The sequence below is a fragment of the Rissa tridactyla genome, chromosome 2, assembly GCF_028500815.1.
Source record: "Rissa tridactyla isolate bRisTri1 chromosome 2, bRisTri1.patW.cur.20221130, whole genome shotgun sequence".
NCBI lineage: Eukaryota > Metazoa > Chordata > Aves > Charadriiformes > Laridae > Rissa > Rissa tridactyla.
In genome coordinates, this window is record NC_071467.1 from 25512604 (window position 1) to 25533360 (window position 20757).

Sequence of the window (20757 nt, forward strand, 5' to 3'; positions counted from 1 at the left end):
GTTTTATTTGCAGCTCTAAAATACTTTAGGACACTATACGAGTACATGCCTGTAATTTAAACCCCTACACTTTTTTTTTTTTTGGCACTATTAAAAATTAAGGGGCTCTAGAAAATGAGGTAGATGGAAGAGTAACAAAGAATAAGACATGGGATCCATCTAACCTGAACTTCACCACCAACACCCTGAGTCAGCATGTACTGCACATATCTAACACGAGGCACAGCTGGAGCCCAGCTAATAGCTGTCACAATACAACCTGTATCACAGTCGCAAAAAGTTTTGTTTAAAGGTCAACAATCACCAGAAGCTGAAGAGAGATAAGGGAGGCGATGGATCAACTACTATTTAGTGTTATGCAACCAAAACACTTTCTTCAGCAGCACCTAGTCCTAAGTAAAGTAGAGACTGGGGTTGTCCTAAATCCCAGCAAAACAAAGACCATCACCCAGCAGAGCAAAGCACATGCACTAACAGATGTAGACTCCTGCAACAAGGAATGGCTGCCAACTTGACCTCTCTCCCTTGATGACTGAAATCCTCAAGCCCCCTAGTTTAGCTTGGCTTCAGCTACTGAGGCCACATGGCCAAGCCATGCCCCCTGGCCCACAGGCAGACCCCAGGCAGCACTCGTCCCCCCTGGCCATCACACACCAACAGCAGGGCCACCCAGACCCTCTGCCGTGGGAGAACGAAAGGGTCAGTGGGGCAACCGAACAGGGACCATAGGGCAGCGTGGGGCTCCTGGCCACGTGCCTGGCCCACCTGCTCCCCAGCAAGGACCCAGCTGGCAGCAGAGCTGGGGAGCCTCCAAGCCAACCCAGCCCTCCTCCACCTCTGCAGAGGTGCCACAGAGGCACTTGGGGCACCAGCCCTAGGGGGAGCTGGTGGCAGGGCTCTAGGCAGAAGGGCTGCCCACCCCACTGCTGGCACTAGGGACATACTTGGGAAATGAAGACAGCCACACTTCTCTGAATGCCCTTCTCCCACTGGTTCAAGCATCCGCTTAATCTGGGGATTAATTTCCTGAAGCCATAACCATGAAACAGTCAACACCTCTCTGCATCCACCACAGTCACTGATAGATACCTAGCATGACCGAAGCACTTACCTTTCCTAAATAAATGAAGCGCTGCCGAATCTACATCCTGTGTGCACACAGAGATACAGCAACAAAAACAGCTTGGAAAAGGGATGAAGAGAGCTGTGAGCAAGTGAAGAACTACTCTTTTTTTTCCCCCTTTTTTTTTAAGAATCACTTTGGTGAAGCCTTTTTAAAAAGAATCTCATTTGAAAGGCATCATAATGAATAAAAAGTCTTGCGTGCTTGTCACTCTGCACCTGTACAGGACAGACTTCAAAGCATTTCCTCTCTGCCGTGAAGCCACCTAAACTTCTACAGTTCTCTGACATACCACCTTTATTTTCATTGCTCAATGTTTATTCCTCTAAAAATCAAAGTAGTAGAGAAACAGATGTGTATGTGTCTATTATCAAAACAAGTAGCAGGTCAGCTACCTTTGTCATGCTTTCACTCTGTAAGAAAAACACCACCACCTTTCTGTATTCCCCTTTCTACCTGAGATTATTCCACCCTTCAGTGTCTCCAAAGCTACAGGTTCTTTTTTTTATTTATTTTTTTTTTTGTATGCTGGAGTAAGATCTCCAATTACTACAAACTTCTCTCAAGTCAATGATGGCATTTGCTCAGATAAAACCAACACTAAAAGCAAGAGTATCCCAAATTTCTGAATGGAAATTAAGAAATGCTCTAGAAAATTTTGCTCAGAAGTAGATGAGGAAAAGGACACTATTAATATGAGCTATGTTATGCTGCGCTTCTCAAATATTCAACTGTGAACACAACCTTGATCACAACTCTGTTTTTGATGGCAGTAACGAGCAACACTGATGTGATGGAGGGGAAGAAACAAATACTGGTTTGTGGGAAAGAGGGAAGGAAGAAAAAGACATTACACAGCACTTATACAGCTTACAAAACTGCTTTTTCCTATACAAATTCAGAACATAAGCATGCTCAGTAAAGCTTCAAGCGATATACTTTCATCCAAAGGATACCAACAGAGCTGAGGTCTGTTCATTTCTTCAACTCTGTGTTTCGCATTCAACCAAGACCACATCAGGTTAAATTTCCCCATAACGTAAGTGGCTGCATGGTCATCCTTTACTTCACCAAAAGCAGAGAGGTCCCTGGGTGCCCCGGTGAGGCTGCCGAGCTGCCCACATCATCCTTAGGGCACCCATCCCACTGGGCGCAGGATGGAAGAGGCTGAGCCGGGAAGGGGCACGTTGGCGCAGGCACCGCAGCTCTGGTGCCACTGTTCACCCACGGCACGCTCAAAGGAGCCATCGCCACTGACCGTATGGCACAAATGCCGGCTAGCTACCGGATGAATTATGCATTTGGGATAGCACTGGTTTCTATTTTCGCAGCACTGAGACAGCCACGTGCAGCGGGAGGACTGAACTCTATTTTCTTCAGAGCAAGAGATTTAAAATAAGTTTGCTGCCTGAGGGTGGGAAAGCGGCTCATGCTATAAAACAAGAACCTTTTCACTTTGTTACCGGAGTTTCTAATTTAATGTAACTGGGGTAATGGGTAGCCAATTTTAAGCGGGTGGTTTGGTTTAAATATTAACTCTGGTGGTACATAAGGCTTCATTCAAAGCATACGTTCAGCTGCATAGCGACAGTTTACAAAACAAGTGTAATGCATCGAAGAACTGCGTAATAATTACACCCTTGAAAGTTACTTTTACAAAGTTTCATATGCTGTGGTCTCTTTAAAAAAAAAATCAATAAAACCTCACACAGAACACACAGACTGAAAAGTAAATTAATACAGTATCTAGCATTCCTTATATAAAATTGCTAAGAAGCGTTGACTTTTTTAAATGGTAAAAGCATATAACTAAATCCAGCTCCATAATCCGTGCAGATCATGCTGATGCATGGAAATCCCTGAACTGCTAGGCAATAGAAACTTTACATTTGAAAAAGTAAAGTCCCTAACTTGTTTTGATTCCCCAAGGCAATTCTGCAGCAAACCGCCACTTAATACATCAGCAAAATACCACTTACCAATCATTTCTTTTGAAAAGACCCAGTAGCATATCCCAAGCTGTTGTTTGAGGCCAGCCTGCTAGGCCGTCGCTGATCATGATAAAATCATTTGGACTTTGACATGGATCTTTTCTTTTGGTGCGTTTTACCTAATCTCTTGTTTCTTAACCAACAAACCAATACAATTCTGGCCAATTTTTTTTAGCTCCCCCTTGTCCTGCCTTTATCCCCATTGCAACTTACGATGCTCTCACATATAAAGGGAGATTTGCCCTTGCCATCAAAAAAGCCATAATGCATAGACACGAATTCTTGTTTTCCTATTCTGTAGAAAATCCTGTCCCCTCCATCCCGAATTCTACATGCATTCGCATGGCACATAGTGTCCTGGAAAATGGCATCCATAGTACTCCCAGACTTTTCATCCCCTGATACTAAAGCTGAACCAGCAATCCCAAACAGTCTAATGCTTTATTTTACTACTGTCTTCCTTCTTGCCTCTCCACAAAGACTGTCTAGTCCAAAAAAACCCACATGTCAATTCTGGATACTTAAGCTTCAGAGATGAGTAGACTGACATTTAAAAGCAGATTTTAAAAAGAAAAACATGTTCAGAAACTCAGCTGTGTGACATGCATAATATCCACCTAAATTCCCAAGAAGAAATCACAGCATCGCTTGAGTAGATGATCCATTTCAATCCTCCCTGCGAAGCAAACCAATTCACATCTCTAAGAGGATTTGTCCTGGAGAACTGGTCCGTTTCTCAGTGCTGGGAAGTGCAAGATACCCACATCTCCATCCAGACTCGGTGACAATCACTGAAAAGGTACATTCCAACCACAGGCAAAAAGCAGCAGGTGGAAAAGATGTCACTTAATGTAGAACTGTGCAAAGAGGGCAGCAGAGAGATGCCTTCCCAGCTGAAGCTGCCTCCTGGAGAACCTCAATTATCAGGCATGAATGACTGACGTTTAGCAGCTAATAAATATTTACTAGGTAAAAGCTAAATAAGTTTTAATAGCTCATATAAAATATTAGCTAATTTTCATCATGTAAGTAAGAATGTTACAACCATATGCACTGCGATGCATAACCTTTAACTTGGTTAATTCATATGCCGAAAGCCCTCGATCATACAGACTTCCAAAGATAAACCGATAAAATACAGGTACTTTACTTCATACATGACCGTAACAAAGCAGTAACTCATTTGCTGCTGTTGCCGTAGGAGCTAGAAATTTCTTATGTTATGCTGAATTATGGACATTAACAGCCATATCGGTTTGCGTATTTTCACACCAGTTCAGATGTGAAATACTAAAAAGAGTATTTGGTCTTTTTCCACCCAAACAGTCAGCTCCAACCTGCCACTCTGCCCTGCTTCTCCTAGTGAAAGCAGCCTTCTGCTTTCACAAGCTCTACACAAGAGCACCTCCACCTCCCTGGGTCATCTTTCTGGAGTCCCACAAATAAATCCACCATTACCTTCGCCCTCTTCTCCCACAGCGTTACTTGCAACACTACCATGCCTTCCTGACGAAGCCCTGGTTTGGAGGAGGTGAGCGGCTCAGGGACGGGTGAGATGATGGAACTCCTTCACCTCCCGGCACCTCTGCTGGGAGTGACAGCACCAGGTACCCGCTCACTCTCCATCAGCGCTTCCCTTGGCTCTTGGGCAGAGTACAACGAGGAACTGACTGTAGTCACATCCTCCATGTAACGAAAGAAAACCAAAACCCAACAAAAACGAGAAGTAGAAGTAATCAAAAGCTACAGCAAGCGGGTTTTCTTGAGGGTTTTTCCTCCTTTCAGGGAAAGCTGCCACTCTCCCATCCATTGCTGCAACCACTTCCAAAGCACACATAATTTTCTGGAACGGCGTTAGTTGGTTGGGAGCAGTGACAGAATGATTTTCAGCATGCAAAGTCACACCGTGGCTCTTCTCTCCCCTCTCCCTGTGTCTCTCCATCCGACTTTCTTTATATGCTCCGTACCCACAAGAGATCAGCAGCAGCAGTGCACCATTACTCCATCCCCCTCTACCAAATTTTCAGCAGAGGAAAGCTTGACATTTTTCATTAGTTGAGGGCAGATCCCTCCACATCGGAAATACAAGCACCCAAATACACCCTGTTTAGCAACAGCTTCAGCTGAGAGGTAAAAAAATGATCAGAACTCGGTACTCGGCTCCCTTTTCCTCCACAGAAAGTGCTGAGACACCACTACTGGAGTTCTGGGCTACTTCATCCCTAACTTGTGCTAAATATACTAGAAATACAGTGTATTTACTGTGCAGCAATCCAGACCTTTATCACTGAATTAAAAAGTAATTCTAAGTTCATGAAATATGAACAAAAATACTTGGATTTGACATCTGTGGTGTTTCCAAGACTGTTACAAACACACTGAGGAGGGAACGATGGGGCAGATCCATAGATGTTTTCAAAATTAGGCTCCTTACCAAAATACATATTTACTTGTTTGACCATGACGCTGCCAAAAGAGATACACTGTCCTTCTGGAAAATGTCACCCGTTTCATAACTTTCCCGAAAATACACTTTCTTATGCTTTTCTGAACGCATACAAACACAAGCATCAAAAATAAATGAAAACAAACGTAAGAGTCACAAACTGCCAGAGTTTCTTAATCATGAGCTGCTTCTTCCAGCATCAGAAAAAATAATCCTGCTCTGATTGGCATCCCAGCATATTATTTCAAATAAGTAGGAGGGCTGAAAGAAAGGGCCCCTTCATCTCCCAAACCCCAAGAGAAAATGAAGGAGTTATTTCCAGAGCATGTACTCAATGACCACCCGGTGAAGCCTATTCATTTTCGTCAGACTTCACAAGTCCTGCACCACACCTCATGAACACACTGCCTTCTTCTGATGCCTCTTACGCTGTCAGCAGGAGAGGATTAAAAATAATTATGGAAAAAGAAAATATTTTAGGGAAAATACTGGAACACTTCTCCTTTTAATTTCCTTGGTGTTTGTTCCTTCTCCCTTGGAAGAAGCTGTCACCTCATGCAAGAGGTCACCCTTAGCAGTTTCAGCCTCTACTTGCACTGAAAGGAAAAAAAGAACCTCAAGAATTTTGAAAATGGAGCTGTGCAGGATCTCTGCTGCATGGTGGGGACTTCGCACAGCCCAGCCATCCTCTTGCAAGGGTTCAGGTTAACTAGTCCCCCTGGGAAAGCCTGGATGTAACCATGATTGTCATGGCCTACACCACTTAGCCTTCTGCTTGTGGGAGATGTGTTATGGGGCACCTAGTGCTCCAGACTTTCTAAGAGTAAAAATCACGAGGTAAAAAGCTGTTTCTCAGATATTCACGCCCCCTCACTACTGAGCAGTTTCTCTGCTTCAAAATGCACATTTTCCAACACTGTCTCCACACAGCACAGGCTTTGTCACCCCAGCCAGGTGCAACCGAGAAAAGATAAAAGGCTAAACTAGATGCTTTGCAACAACCAAGCAGCTGCAAGCCAGGGAATAGGGAGTTCCTGCTCTACCAATACCTTAACTCTCACCCCGTTTCTTTGCCCTGACGGGAGCATCAGCACTGCCCAGAGCGTGCTCTCAACTCTGGAAACATTTCACGTCATTGACCACAAATGAAGTGATACAGGCATGTTTTTCCATAAGCTGGAGAAGGCTCTGCAGCCAGGGAAAGGGGCGGTTTCCAGTCCCACTGGCAGCCTGGTAGAATGGGGGGCTGCGGAGAGGGAGCTCGTGGTGGGGAAGGAGCCTGGAGCCTGACCACCTTCCTCCTACTGCAGATCACCTGCCTCAGCCTTTTACAGCCATCTCTTAACATGCACTCAGGCAAATTCCTGGTGCATTTTATCAGACCTGTGTCAGTCAAGTTTAATCAAGATGATTTTCTCGGAGTCCTTTCACTCTTTGTTCTTGCTTTTCCTAACCAGAAAGGGGATGTGGCAGTGGACACATAACAGCTAAAGCTACACTTTCCATCGAGTGAGACTCAGCAATTAGAAGATTACTCCCATCTTTCCTCTCCGCAATTTTTAAGTCTCTCATCCCGGCTGCCTTTACAGATTCAGGCTTCCCAGTTCAACCTCCCTTTCTCTGATGCTGGCTGTCGCAGCAGACCCTTCCGCAGGGGCCTGGGAGAAGGTCCCTCTGCCTTGAAGAAAGCCAGGGCTTACAGCCCTCTGACAGCTCTGGGAGCAAGCCTCTGGCAATCCAAAAACTAAGCCCAAGACTAGCTTTCTCTGAAAAGAAGCCCATTAAGAAAAGGCTTTGTACCAGAGAACAATTCCTAAAACTTTAGTCACAGTCCCAAAATAAAGCCCAGGACTAGCAATTTCTCCTGGTCTTCATTTATCTTATTCTTTCCCATAAACCCCTTTCCCACACATGCTTGCCCTTCATCACTGGAAACAAACTGCACCCAAAACCCAGCAAGGTATTTTTGTGTTTTTTCTGTGGTTAAGATACCCAGAGGAGTTTTTGTTTAAAATAAAATAAAATAAACTGGTATTATTAGAAGGGAGGTATAAATAGAGCTCAGAGAGGTCTCTCATAGCCTGCTCCTCAAACACGCTTCTCCTGAGCAGCACATCAAGGCTATTTCAAGTTAGCACCTCCCATTTTTCACTCCTGAGCATCTCGAAGTGTGTCAGCTTAAGCAGCCAAAGAAAGAAATGGTTACTTAAGGGCAAGTGTAAATACTTCGGGAAGGGGTGGGAGGGAGACGGTTGTGTTAACAGGATGCTCACCATGCAGGGTATGGAGAAGCGAGCATCCAGACAGCAGCTGCTGGGCCATAGATAATCCCACCGGGCACGATGGAGCCCACCCTTCCTCTTGCCCCCCTGGCCCCAGCCACCCTCAGCACCTCCTGAGGGTGCACAAACTTCTCCTGGGAGAAAATGCTCCCTGCACTGCCTGCCTCCAAAATGTCCCCCGGTGCAAGCATATGCCCATGCCTGTCCTCTCAGGGTAGCAATATTCAACATTTTCCCCTCCGGTATCCATGGAAAGAGATTAGCACTCCAATGTTTCATTAGCCAGCAGCGCTAAGTATTCCACCAACTTGTGGAAAGAGTAAAAGCGACGAGGTTAATGTATTTGGTAAGGCTCTGTCGAAGGGTTTGGGATATTTTGTTTCAGTACAGCATAAGGAAAGCAGCTGTCACCTTGATTACAGTGCCCTCAGCAACCTGATACTTCTCCAACTAATCCCAACTTCAGCCGGCTCCCCCTCCATTCGGGCCAGCACACTTACTGATCACTTAAACAGTCAAATGGTGATTTGCACAAAAATAAGTTTTGAAGTGATGCTGTAGGTCGGAGGAGGAGCACTGGCTTCCTCAGCACCTTGCACCCACCATTCCTGTCCTTCCCCAGGCCCCGAGGAGAATACAAAGGCTTCCAAGGCGACCTGAAGAGCAGAAAGAAATGCCAAACTGCAAAGTTTGGCTCCACACACTCACTTTCCAAAAACCAAAGGGGATGAGGGATGCAGTGCTCAGATCATCCACGTCTGCTTAAACACTTGGTTCATGTGCTCCAGCACTGTCAGACACAGATTACAAGTCAAAAATGGAGCCAGTATCCCTGATACAGGGACTCCTTTCCACCCCAGACCAGTCACCTCCAGGATTTTTCCTTGAATTATGGTCTGCCCAAGATGTGCCAGCAGCCCAGCATCCCCTCACTGCCAAGAGCTCTGCCAGTGCTTCAGTCACCCCCAGCCGTCCCCTCCCCACTTCCCCCAGTTCATGGCGGCGAGCTGAGCGAGCAGAAGGATTCTGGAGGGTGGGCAAAGGACCAAGGCAGGCCCAGATTTTCATCTACCTTTTCTTCTGCTCTTGGATCTTGTACTTGCAACACGAGACTGAAGAGCGGTGCCAATGCTAACAGTTACCTGGCTTGCCTGACAGCACAAAAGCAGCAGAGAGGGGAAAAAAAACATTAAAAAATCAGCCTAATGAGGTTGGAAGCACAAGAGATTGGAGAAAAAAAGAGCAAATAATGAATATAAGATACAAATTACAATTAAGTGCACTGTAGTTACTACGTACTGCGCAATATTGCTCAGAAATACCATTAGCACAAGTCAAAAAACCCACGCTGAACAAAAAGCGACATTTCTGGTAGGAAACTGGTAGTCTTACACCACCACTGTGGTGATAATGGCATGAGAAAACGTACAAGTGACAGGTTAGACAGAATTTAAAAGCCCTCAGTTCGAGTCGCTTTGTTTGTTTTTATCTTCTGATAAAAACAGCCTACACCTACGCAGACAATAGCACGGAGCACTACCCATCGCTGCAGCACGCTCTATCGTACCGCTGCTGAAAAATAGACTCCTTTTTTCCCCATTTTCTCTAGAAGACAGAAGCCCATTGTGACATAACATCATTACATCTGCTTTGATTTATCCAAAGGAAAGTCAAAGCAATTATGCTATGTGCTTTAACTGATACATTTACACAGCTCCATGGACAATGTTTTAAAATCTAATGATTTATTTCCCTGGAAAAGCAAGCAAACTTCTTATTTATAAGCTGCTTCACATTTTTGAAATGTTCACTGAAATAGGACTTCAGTGTAACACGAAGTCTCTACCGTACGTTTAGAGCCAGCACTGCACTTCAGGCTTTGCTATTAGTCACAAAAAGACCCAGCAAATAAAAAAAAAAAAGTCTTAAGGAAAGCTAATTGACAACTGCAAAGCGCAGGAGAAGGTTCCGCCTCTGCTTAATCGAAGGTCATTTCTGCTAAGCTGCATGCTATATTTACCACCTGGCTTGTAATGGCTGCTTTTATTCAAATGCTCTGCGGTAAAATATATGCACGTGTAGGGGATGAGGACTTTATCATTGAAACCTTCTGCAAGAAATTAGGGGAATGAGGAAGGCTCGCACGCTTCCGCAGCAAAATTAGGTCAGGACGCCTTTGAACGGCTCCATTTGAAGGCTGTGCCAGACTTCAGATCAAATACTTTTTAGTGCATTAGACCCAACGGCTTAAGAGATGAACTTCTATACTGCCGATAATTATTACTAGTGCTGTGCATTGCTGCCTCCCTCTCCACCTGTGGATAATTATAAATAGCCTACATTTTCCAGTCCCTGACATATGCCACACGGTTAATAGCCCTTCCAAAACCCATCCTTTATAACCATGGGTCACACATTTCAGATATGATGACCACATAACTCTGCACAGATTGGGAAATTACGGCTTGCCCCACACATACTCTTTAACTAAATGCTCCCTGGAATATACGTAATTAGCATCGCGGTAATTAATCATGTGAAGCTGGGAAGTGCCCAGCTGGCGATTCAAATGCAAACCTGTCTCTGCCCTCTGGTGCCTCCGTACAGCCCTGAACGGTGTGGCCAGGGAGCATCACTGCCACCGGCTCTGCCACCTCCTGCCCTGCTGGAGCACGGTCAGCCCCGGGGATGATGCTCTCCTCCACGCCAGCTCCTGATCTTAATGGGTTCCAGGGCTATCCCCAGATAAACCACACTCTAGTAGCCCAGCTGGGAGGGCAAATGCCAAAGAACTCTCCGCAGATACATAAAGCAGTTAATAATACGCCTCTTCCCCACGCAGCTTGACTGCTTACACCTCAAGGAATGGCCAATAGAGCCCACCAGTCCCCACATCCCCTCATGTTTGTGTAAAATTTCATTAAAAATTCATCCGTAAATTAACTGCAACAATGCCCAAACCCCAAAGCTGAATGCTTCAAGGAGTAAGAGGGGGTTACATAGCCAAAACAGTAACTCTGGCTCCTTTTGTGGAGCTTAACCGCATAACAAGAGCGGCGGTAAGAAAAATCAAGGCATTCAGAATTTTAAGTCTTTAAAAACTCAGACTTTTCCTTTCTTTCTTTTTTTAAACTCTTAACATTCACAGCTGAGTTCACTCTAGCAAGCTTGGCTGTTGGGAGGGTTGTTAAGATACACAGAAATATCCACCTCCAGTCTCCTACCACTCCTTGTTTCGCTCTCCCGTTAGGTGACACTACTAATTGTACAGCTGCTACAGCTAGCTGCCAGCGACTGCGCTAAGGAGGTTTTCCAATTAGGTTAGCTGAATTAAATAACAAGAGAGAGAGAGAGAGAGAGAGAGAGATTAGCTTTTTCTATGCATCTCTACGAAGCCAAAGAGAAATTCCAAAAAAATACTCTTGCTAATCCTCCCTTAGGACCCCTTCATCTCTGATCACAAATACAGAAATGCCATGTGAGCTACGCTACTACACGGGAACCGTGCCAGCTCTGACTGTCTGTACAGCCACAATCTTCAAGACAAGGGATCCTACCTATTTTTTTTGAGACTGACAGCATCTGCCAGAAGAAGTTTTCTCCCCAGTTTTCTTTAGGTTCCTCTCGTCAAATACCTTTACACGCTTAAACCAGTGGAGATCCTCAGATGTTATGTGAGACAGCAAGAAGTAACATAGTGAGAAAGTATCACAGAGGTTCCTAACTGTATATTATAGAAGCACCAGATTTTTTTCCCAAGCTGAGTTTTTTTTATATCATAACACAAAACTGCCTAATTCTTCCAGTGCATATAGAGAAGGTCAGAAAAAAAAAAAAAATGATAGGCACATGACCTCGGTAGCATTACTAAATATTCGCAAGTCCAGATTTCTTTAACCCACAGACAAGACTCATGGTTCTCAAAAAAAGTATCAGCGAACCTTCATCACTATTAATTTTATTTGGCCTTTGGCATATGACAATTTACTCCACCAGGCAGAAGACCAATTACAGGTGTCCACCAGAAGAAACCTACATCAAGATACCAAGTCTCCAGCTCTTGGTTAAGTGGGAGAGACACAGTCAAGCAAGCAGCATTAGTGAAAGCACAAAACCCCAAAGCAGCCAAGGGTAGAATAAGCTTTTCAGGATTGGAATCACAGTAAGAACAGGAACAAAAGGGAAGAAAGGTCATTTCCCCTTTCTAATGCCCTACGGTTACAAAGCAGACAAGAAGTGGCATTTTCAGCACGGCAATACTATTGAGGGTACTGTCCCAAACCATTTTAGACCCAATGCTCCTGTGTTACCAGGAGCTCAGGAGTTCCCTCCAGCCGGTGAGCCCCGGCACGGTGGCATGGGCACACCTCCACCTCCCCACCCCAGCAGAAAGGCTATTTATTACTGAGCCTGAGACTCGGCAAAGCCATAGCGATCCCCCCTTGCTCTTCAACTGGCCATGGCTGCTTGGGCTAAATGCCACCAGAGAGAAAAGCATTTCTGATATGCAACACAGCTGGAGACACAGCCAGCCATACTCGGCTTTAACGTTCCGTCTCCTCCAGTCTCCTCCAGTCTCCTCCAGTAACTATTGTACCTGTGCGGTTTAGGCAGGTACATCTGTTTTTAACTTGTGGCCATGGTACATACTCCCCTCACCCCTCAAACCCTGCACAGCCAGGCCATTAAGCTGCAATGAGGTTTCCAATCGTTACTCAGCATGTTGGAGGTAAGGCTGTTAAATGGTATCAATATACCTTTTTATGGTCAGTTTTCAGAGTTGCCAACTTCTTCAGTGCCCTCATGTCATCCGTGCCCTCTGCACCCCAACGGATGCTCTATGCTGCTCTGCAGGGAGGACCACAGCTCCCACCAGAAGAGCAGAAACTATCTCATGGTTTGCCACAGGGCTTCCTCACCCACCTCTCATTCACTGCCAAACTCTCTGGAAACTTCTGGAGACCTCTGCCATGTTTTCATGCAGCAGACAGATGTGTCGTCCACCAAAGGCGTTTTGCTCAGGAGACCAAAAGACAAATTCAATCAACCCAAGCTTCAACACGGAGAGACAATTTTAGCTGAGCCAGGAGTCCCTTCAGGCCACAACAGTTCTGGTGTGACCTCCCAGCCTGGCCAGGTCAGGTCCAGACCTATGTTAACCATTATTCCCAGTTTTTCTCTTTAGAATGGTATTTTTCCAATTCATTCACATTTCACAGTGATGAACATGCCTGTCCCGCTACCAGGGCTCTGAGGGCAAAGGGAAGGCTGTGCTGGAGAACCAAATCAAAAGCACCTGTGGGAGCCACGGAGGATCAAATCATACTTATGGAGGAAAACTGTTATGAAATTGCTGTATTAAATCACCAGTGGAGAAACAAGAGGAAAACGATTTGTAAAGACCACCTTCTGTTTAAGGCCTTTTTTCCTAGTAAGTAATATCAGAGAAGCTGCTCTTCCTATCCTAATTCAGGCCAGGAGAATTATTAAGATGATTTTGAGAGCAATTTTGTTCTGTTTATTCAACTGGGAGTCCTCCTCATGTTCTGCGTGGCACTTCGTTTCCTGACACTTGAAAGACACACTGTCTTTCGTAAAAGACATGCACACAAAAGTATATAAAATTAAAATATATGTAAAATAGAGATGTATGTAGAATAAAAACCTATATATAATACACACAAAGTTTCAAAGCCCTTCCGAGATAGAACTGCAACAGCTGCAGAGAGCTCAGTGCTGAACGTTCTGTGGAAGACAGTCTCCAGGAATATGTAATTTCAAACATACTCCCAAAAGTTTCATTTCAAGACAATGTAATTGTTACATTCAAAAAAATCAGCCTTCACAGATGAGAAATAACCAAAGAGCACGCGACTGGAAAATTACAAGCAACTCCACCAAAGACAAGACTTTAGAAGATATTCACGGCACTTTAGTAACTTTTCCTTTCTACCTCCAGGACTAGTCATCTTTCTTCTACCATGGAGAAAGAGATTTGTGAGTTCCCACATGCTACAGATGCTCAAGTCACTAATGATCCTAAAGCATTAATCTTCTAACATCGTATGCTGCCACAACAGTTCTTGAGAACTTTTCACCTTCTTTCAGTGAGACTTATGCAAGCCACTCACTAACACAACCAAATTTCACACACCCTGTTCATGGATGCCCCTTCTCCTTGCTGCACACACACTTCCATTCCCTGTGCTTGTGCTGCCACCCGTGGCAAGTACCGAGCGCCCCTGAGCTCCTGACTGGGAGGAGACGCGGTGCCACAGCCAGGACAGGACCTGGATGTTCTGCAACCCTCCTTCCACGGAAAACTCAGAATCTTGCTTCTCAGCAACGTTATTCTATGCACATTCTTGCTGCGGGAATTATACACTATTATTATTTATAGGGCTAAGCCATACCTAGTTTTATTTATGCAATGTCACAAATTTATATTCAATGGAAGCTCAATTTTCGGATGTCCCAATAATGATGTATTTCCATTACTTTGAACTGGCTTCACCTTTCCGCTTTGCTTCCCTTGCAGGTTTCCATTTTAAATAATAAGAACACCATCAATGTCACACCTCCGCGCCTGCATATTTGAATGCGGAATCTCACAGCACTTGAAAGGGATTTGAAAGGAAAGGCTTTGCGGAGGCTTTCACCTGGTAATCAGTTTAAGTGACGCACTGATTCTGGGATCTCCACTCCCAGAATGAGCACGGCTAAACAACTGAGCAAAGGAAGGATCTGTCTCCTGGACACATCTCCTCTCCTCGGCCCGCGAGATACAGCATGTATTCAAACCCGTCATTAGCCTTCCCCTGCAGACCCCAGTCCGAAAAGCAAACAAGACTTGGCTCTTAAAGCTAAAAGAGATCAAGCGCACGGGGCTTGGCTGGTCACAGCTGTGCCCTCCAGCTGCTGCATCCAGCCAGCTGTTCCTGAAGGTACTGCAGGGTCACCACAGCTGGAATTAAGGCAGCTCAGCCCCGAGAGAGAGGAAGGCTTACTTCTATTTGTGTAACTAATGGAGGCACATCAGCAGACATACCTAAGAGGATCCTGGGGCAGGTAGGAAAGATGGAAGACCCAGTTGGGTTATTCATTCATGTGGTGGCAGGCACATTACGTTTTTTCTTCTCTCAAAATATCCTTCGTCTTGAGGCCACACCAGTCATGCACCCAACTGCCCCCCCGAAAAATACTTTACATGCCAGGCTGTATTACTTTAGCAGCACCGTTTTCTACAGCTCTGCGAGGCCATTACGGTTACACTTCTGCAATACCTTTCAAAAAATAAGGATAGGCCACTTCACACTGATCTGAAAGGTGACAAGCGACCTCCATTAGTGTGGAAGCACCTCTAGAGAAAATTATGCCTTATTACGGCTAATCAAGCAGGAACAACACATGTCTGACAACATAATATTTAAAAACAGACAACACATTCCGGTTGTTAATCACAATGCCGGTTTCTAACCATTTTGATTCAGTTCCTGTGTATACCACAGGCTCTTTGACCTTCTGCAAGTCCCTTTGTCTCCTCACCCTTAATAAGAGTACAAAGTATGTATTTTTCTTCACGCTCAACTCAAACACAGACAAACAGGTTTTTATTTGAACTTTCCCAAATCAATTCACCTTTGGAACAAAACAATTTAGCCTAGAAGGCAGATTTCTGAAGAAGTTGTTTATATATAAACTACAAATAGTGATTTCAGATGGAGCGTCCAGCTCAGGTTTTAGTTAAGCACGGCTTAAGTAAACACTAAGAGCCTATCTACAGACAAGGCCAAGTTCTGCAGATTCATCACCACCCCATTAGTCATTATTTCATTTTAAATGAACCCCCTACCTGAGACGCCAACAGAAATCTTCTGTGCAGCGCAAAAGTACTTGTTGCAAATTGTTGTTAAACGCTCCTGCTGCAATCAGTTTTCCAATACTTTTGAGGATTACACGTATTTTGTATTTCTGCCTAAATATCTAGTATGCTTTTGAAAGCATCCCTCAGGGCTGAGCTAATCAAGAAAACAACATACATACAGAGAACTGTCATTACTACAGGGTCAAACACTAATGCGGTCTTTACTCGAGAGACTGCAAATTATACTTCAATGTGAGCAAGAGAAATTTCGCTCCCAAACTGCTGAATAGTGCCATGTAACCTATGAATAAATTAATAGTCCTGAAAAGATTATAGATAGCAGTTTATTGTCGTCTTGTAAGCATGAACCAAAGATAACCAAACAACAAGCTGTTTGCAGAACCGCCTAAAGGAATTCTCTCATGCTTGCTACAACACGGAGAGCAAAGCAACTTGAATGAGGACCAAATTGCTTGCTCGTGACTTGGGCATCCTCTCTCAAAGACAGCAGCACAGAGGGCATCTTTATGACTTACATTCAAGTAGCTTCTTACACGGGGCCTCAGATAAGCTCGCCAGTCTCAAACACAACATTTCTGTTAAAAATCAGAGTCAGTCAAATCTATTGAGAAGACAAAAGGGTACTTTTCCGTAACTAGACAACAGCCCTTTGTTCAGCCACTGAGCCTTACTAAAGCCCGTAATTCTTCGCCATAAGGAAAATGTTTAAACTGGTCAATGGCAAAAGTCAATTTGGTGAGATAATGTAATTAATAAATGCCACCCATATGCCTCTGCTTGACGTTTTATAAAGACAATTGGCCACTAAGAGCAGGGCGAACGGACCTTTCTGCAAACGACTGTCTGCTCCACGGAGAGCTCAGCTGTGGCAGGGAGGAACGAGCTCTCCTCCAGGCTCAGGATTCCCTGCCAAAACACCATGTTCCCCACCAAGGACGGCAGGTAGCTCTCCACCATCCCCTCCAGAGGCTTTAGATCCTAGCTGTATGTTTGAAGTGGGGCTTTTCATAACTCGCACCTCTGCTAGCCAAGCAATTAGGCTTCGACCTCTGCTAGTCAAGAAATTAGGCCTTGATCTGGTCACCCTGAGATTACATTTAAGATTAGGACCACAGAGACTTAGATCCATCAAAACTTCAAACAAACCCAAGGCTTACAGCTCATTCTCCCTAGTCCACCATCTTTATACCATTAGCTGCAGCGGTTGCCTCAAACCTACCACAGAGGTATCGTCTGCCCAAGAACCACAATCCCACTACCCGACTTCAAACCCTGAGATATTTGTCCCGACTTGCTCCCGACGACGAGGCTCTCATCTACTTCCCCGATAAGGATCTAGAAAAAAATGCAGAGAAAACATCTCTGCACTTTGGGCCTGAATAGTAAGTCAGTTCCAATGCAGACCTCGGGGCTAAGATATTAAAAAGAGAAACTGCTTCAGTGTTTGATCTTGGGTCAAGATTCATCTGTTCTTTAATTTTTAAAAGATAAGCTAACCTGGGAGGGAAACCTATTCCCAGAAAGTGGCTCCTGAGAACATCCAGATAAGGGGCGGCTTCATTGCAGCACCAGAATTGTAATACCCAAAACTGGTGGCAAAACCCAGAGCTCCCCCGAATTTCCAGCGTACGGCAGCGCAGGCAGATGTTGCATGGGAGCACCCAGATGTTCAGCCAGAGCAAGGGGAGCAGCCATGGCAGATGCTGCTGGCTGATTGCAGGGGCTGCCAAGCCACAAAAAGCAACGGACAGATATTTATTAATTCTCCAGTGAGAAGAAAAAGCTCACGTGAGTTGGGGAAGGGTGGAAATAAATCAAGGCGAAAAAAATTTCCTACCTTTCTTTGGAACTTACTTGGCAATGCAGATTTAACATGCTTAGGGGAGACACGCACAGCATATACATCTGAAACGCCCCCTACCTCTTCAGCCCTTCATCTCTCTTCTCCTCTAATTACTATCTCCAAAGTTTAGCTGCATTTTTCAAAAAACTAACATTTCTCCTCTCCAACACACTATTGATTTTCCAAATTCCAAAAGCAAAGTAAACATTAGGAACAAATGCAGGAAAATTATAGCACTGTGCTTCTGAAATACTAAATATTTCTGAAAAAAATACCCAATATTATCTTTGTATCATCTTTCAATAACGTTTATGTCAACAAATCAGTGCTCAGAGCTTACAGAAGAAACAAAAAGACCACCCAGTTGCTGTTGATGCCTCAGTGCTCTATTTTACTGAAAGCCTAAAAACCAACCCCACACACGCGTTGCTGACGTGAAGCAAAGTCTCCAGGCTCCAGAAACCTCACTGAGGAAGAGAAGAGCCAGAATCAGCCTTCTGTGAGGAGAGCAGCGCAACCTGCCAGCCAGCAAAGTTCCCCAGCGCCCGCTTGGGCTTGCAGGGAGGATGAGACTATTGCACCAGCTCTGGAAAACCGTTCGTCCCGCTGCCGTGACCCAGGATGAAACGGAAAGGTTTACCAGTCTCTTCCGAATGGGAGCTGACAAGTACAGCTGGATGCTTGGCGCTGCTCCCTGGTGCTATTAAAATCAGCAAGAGCTGACTCCTGCTATCATCAGAACCAGACCCAACCTCTTAAAAGGCACATCAGGCCTCTCACTATTACAGAGTTTGCCTTTTCTTTCCAGAGGTTTCATGCCACTCTTTTTCCCCTCTCCTAAAAGCAAACCAGGAAGCCTTGAAAGTACCTAAAAAGTACATTTTTTTGCCATTTAGCCAAGCCTGGGTGAACCGCCCCACATCCTTCCAGGCCCGCTGGGGTTACCGGACCCCGCTCTAATCTGGCATCTCACCACACGCTGCGCTGATGGCAGCAAACCACCCCGCGAGCCCTGGCTGCGATCCGCCAGCTCTGATGTGGGCAACGCTTACCACCATGCGCAGGTCGGCACGAACAGGTCGGGCTCCCCCTCACCCTCCGTGTCCCCACCGTGTCCCCAAAGGGCGACTCCCTCGGGGGAGCTGGCACAGCACAGCGGAACCCATCTGCGGCACCACAGCCCACCCCAGGGCACACAAAGCGCGTGCCCAGCACGGGCAGCTCTGGGTTCCAGTGCATTTTTAACAGGGCTCCGACATCTACTTGGCCCACCCCACGAAGAGTCTTGTTGCTTACACGAAGGGAACACAGGGAACCCACTGCCTTAGGAAACAAAATCTCCTGCTGCCTTCCCCTTCCCTGCTCAAAAAACTCCTGTATAATTTACTTCATCGGAAGTTATATTTTTACCTTGCAGCTTTGCCTAGATAATAATAACAAATAGCAGAATCAAACAAAGCGGAAGAAATTTAGAGCTAAAACCACCTGACAGTGCTCCAGAGAGCCAGCAGGTTTTCTTCAGCATCCACATAAAACTTCTCTTATGATCAGGACAGCCTTCTGCAGAAGACAACAGTTTCAGCATCTACCTTTTCCCAGAGACCGGTCTACAAAATCCACCTTAAAGGACCACGTAGCTGCTGCATAGTGGGGGAAAAAAAAAAAAAAAAAAAGAAGAAAAAAAAAGAAAAAAGGAGGGGGGAAAAAAAGAAAAGGAAAAAATCCACCCCGCCTTTACTTTTCCAGTCTCTCCACAACTTTCTGGCAGCAGCGAGGGCGCTGCAGCAGGGCCGGGCAGGCTCCCCCCCTGCTCCCCGAACCGCGCTGCCCCCGTACGCCCTGACAACCCGCCTCCCGCTGCCGCAGCACCTTCATCCTAAGGCAAAAACACATAAAACTTAATACTTTACTAATTACTGTGGCAGTTTAATAGTTACTACACCATCAGAGGACTTCGTAATAACAGCATTTCTATAAAATTAAAGTATATTGTACCTCATTAGCCAGGGTGTTTCTGCAGCGCAGTTATACTTAGCGGAAACAGGAGTCAGTGTTCTACACAACCCTTTTTTAATTAGTCCTTAAGAAAAGTGTTTTGCAATTGTATCCTTAGAAATCCCTAATGATGAGTCAGATTTCACGAAGGCTGCGACTGGGCTAATTTATACAATAGCTAGACAACTTCAAAAGTTAACCCAAGCTAGTGACATTATTTAGTTCAGTGGAGCAGCTCATTTTAATTGGATTAAATTGTCATGGTTTTTTAATTTCATACTGAAACCTCAATTTATTATTTCCTAATATTTGCCCAACACTGCAACCGTGTCATCTGCACGCCCCCTTCCCTCAAGACAATCTCAGATCCAGCGATGGAAAAGACGAAAACCCCTCCAGCCGGCCCTCACCAGCTCCGCTCCGCGGAAGAGTGGGAGCGCTTCTCCGGAGAGTGGCTCTTCCAGAGGTACAAATCCCGGCAACCGAGTTAATTGCATTAAGCAGAGGCCCCCGGTTAGCAAATACACTTGTGGCTCGGACAAAGTGTCAACAGCGGCATTACCCCGAGCATCCCGCGGCAAGAGCGGAGGAAAAGGGCTGGCGGTGACAGGGCAGGCTGGGGCTCCGCCGAGCGGCGGCTCCGCGGCCGGGACAGGCTGCTGCCCGGGAGGCGCGCAGCGCTGCGCACCCGCGCAGGGAGAGGCGCAGCAGCGAAGCTTCTGGGGCGTCCTGAGCCGCGCAGCCAAAGCTAGTCACGGCTTTTTTTTTTTCCCCTCTTTTCTTTATCTTTTTAGCAACCGGCCGGGGTGGGTTGATCTTGCACGGAGACGCTCCCGCCTCACCGCCCGCGAAGCCGGGGGGAGGCGGCGTTTCTCCCAGCGGGGCCGGGACGGGCACAAAGCCCCGCGGGACGCGGCGCCCCGAGGGCTCCCGGAGCCAGCCCCGCGGCGCTGCCGCCCCTCGGGCGCCCCACGGCCGCCGGGCAGCCCCCCTCCCTCCGGGGCGGCAGGGAAAGCGGCACCGGGGGGGCTCCGGGGCCGGCAGGCGGCTGGGTCGTCGCGGCAAACTTCGTATGAGGCTCGCTGGAGGGCGGCAGGGTGCTCCGCTTGGCTTCGTGGGCTTTTTTTTTTTTTTGGGGGGGGGTGTCTCTTTTTTTTTTTTTTTCTTTTGGGGGGGGTGTCTGCTGTTTGCA

At 45.9% G+C, this 20757-nt stretch overlaps 1 protein-coding gene across 1 annotated transcript in view; it reads right to left on the reverse strand.

Annotated features, from left to right (window-relative positions):
- The window catches only part of SDC2 (syndecan 2), a 60702-nt gene that overhangs the window by 39522 nt on the left and 423 nt on the right, over positions 1-20757 (reverse strand). The gene's annotated exons all lie outside the window — the stretch shown is intronic.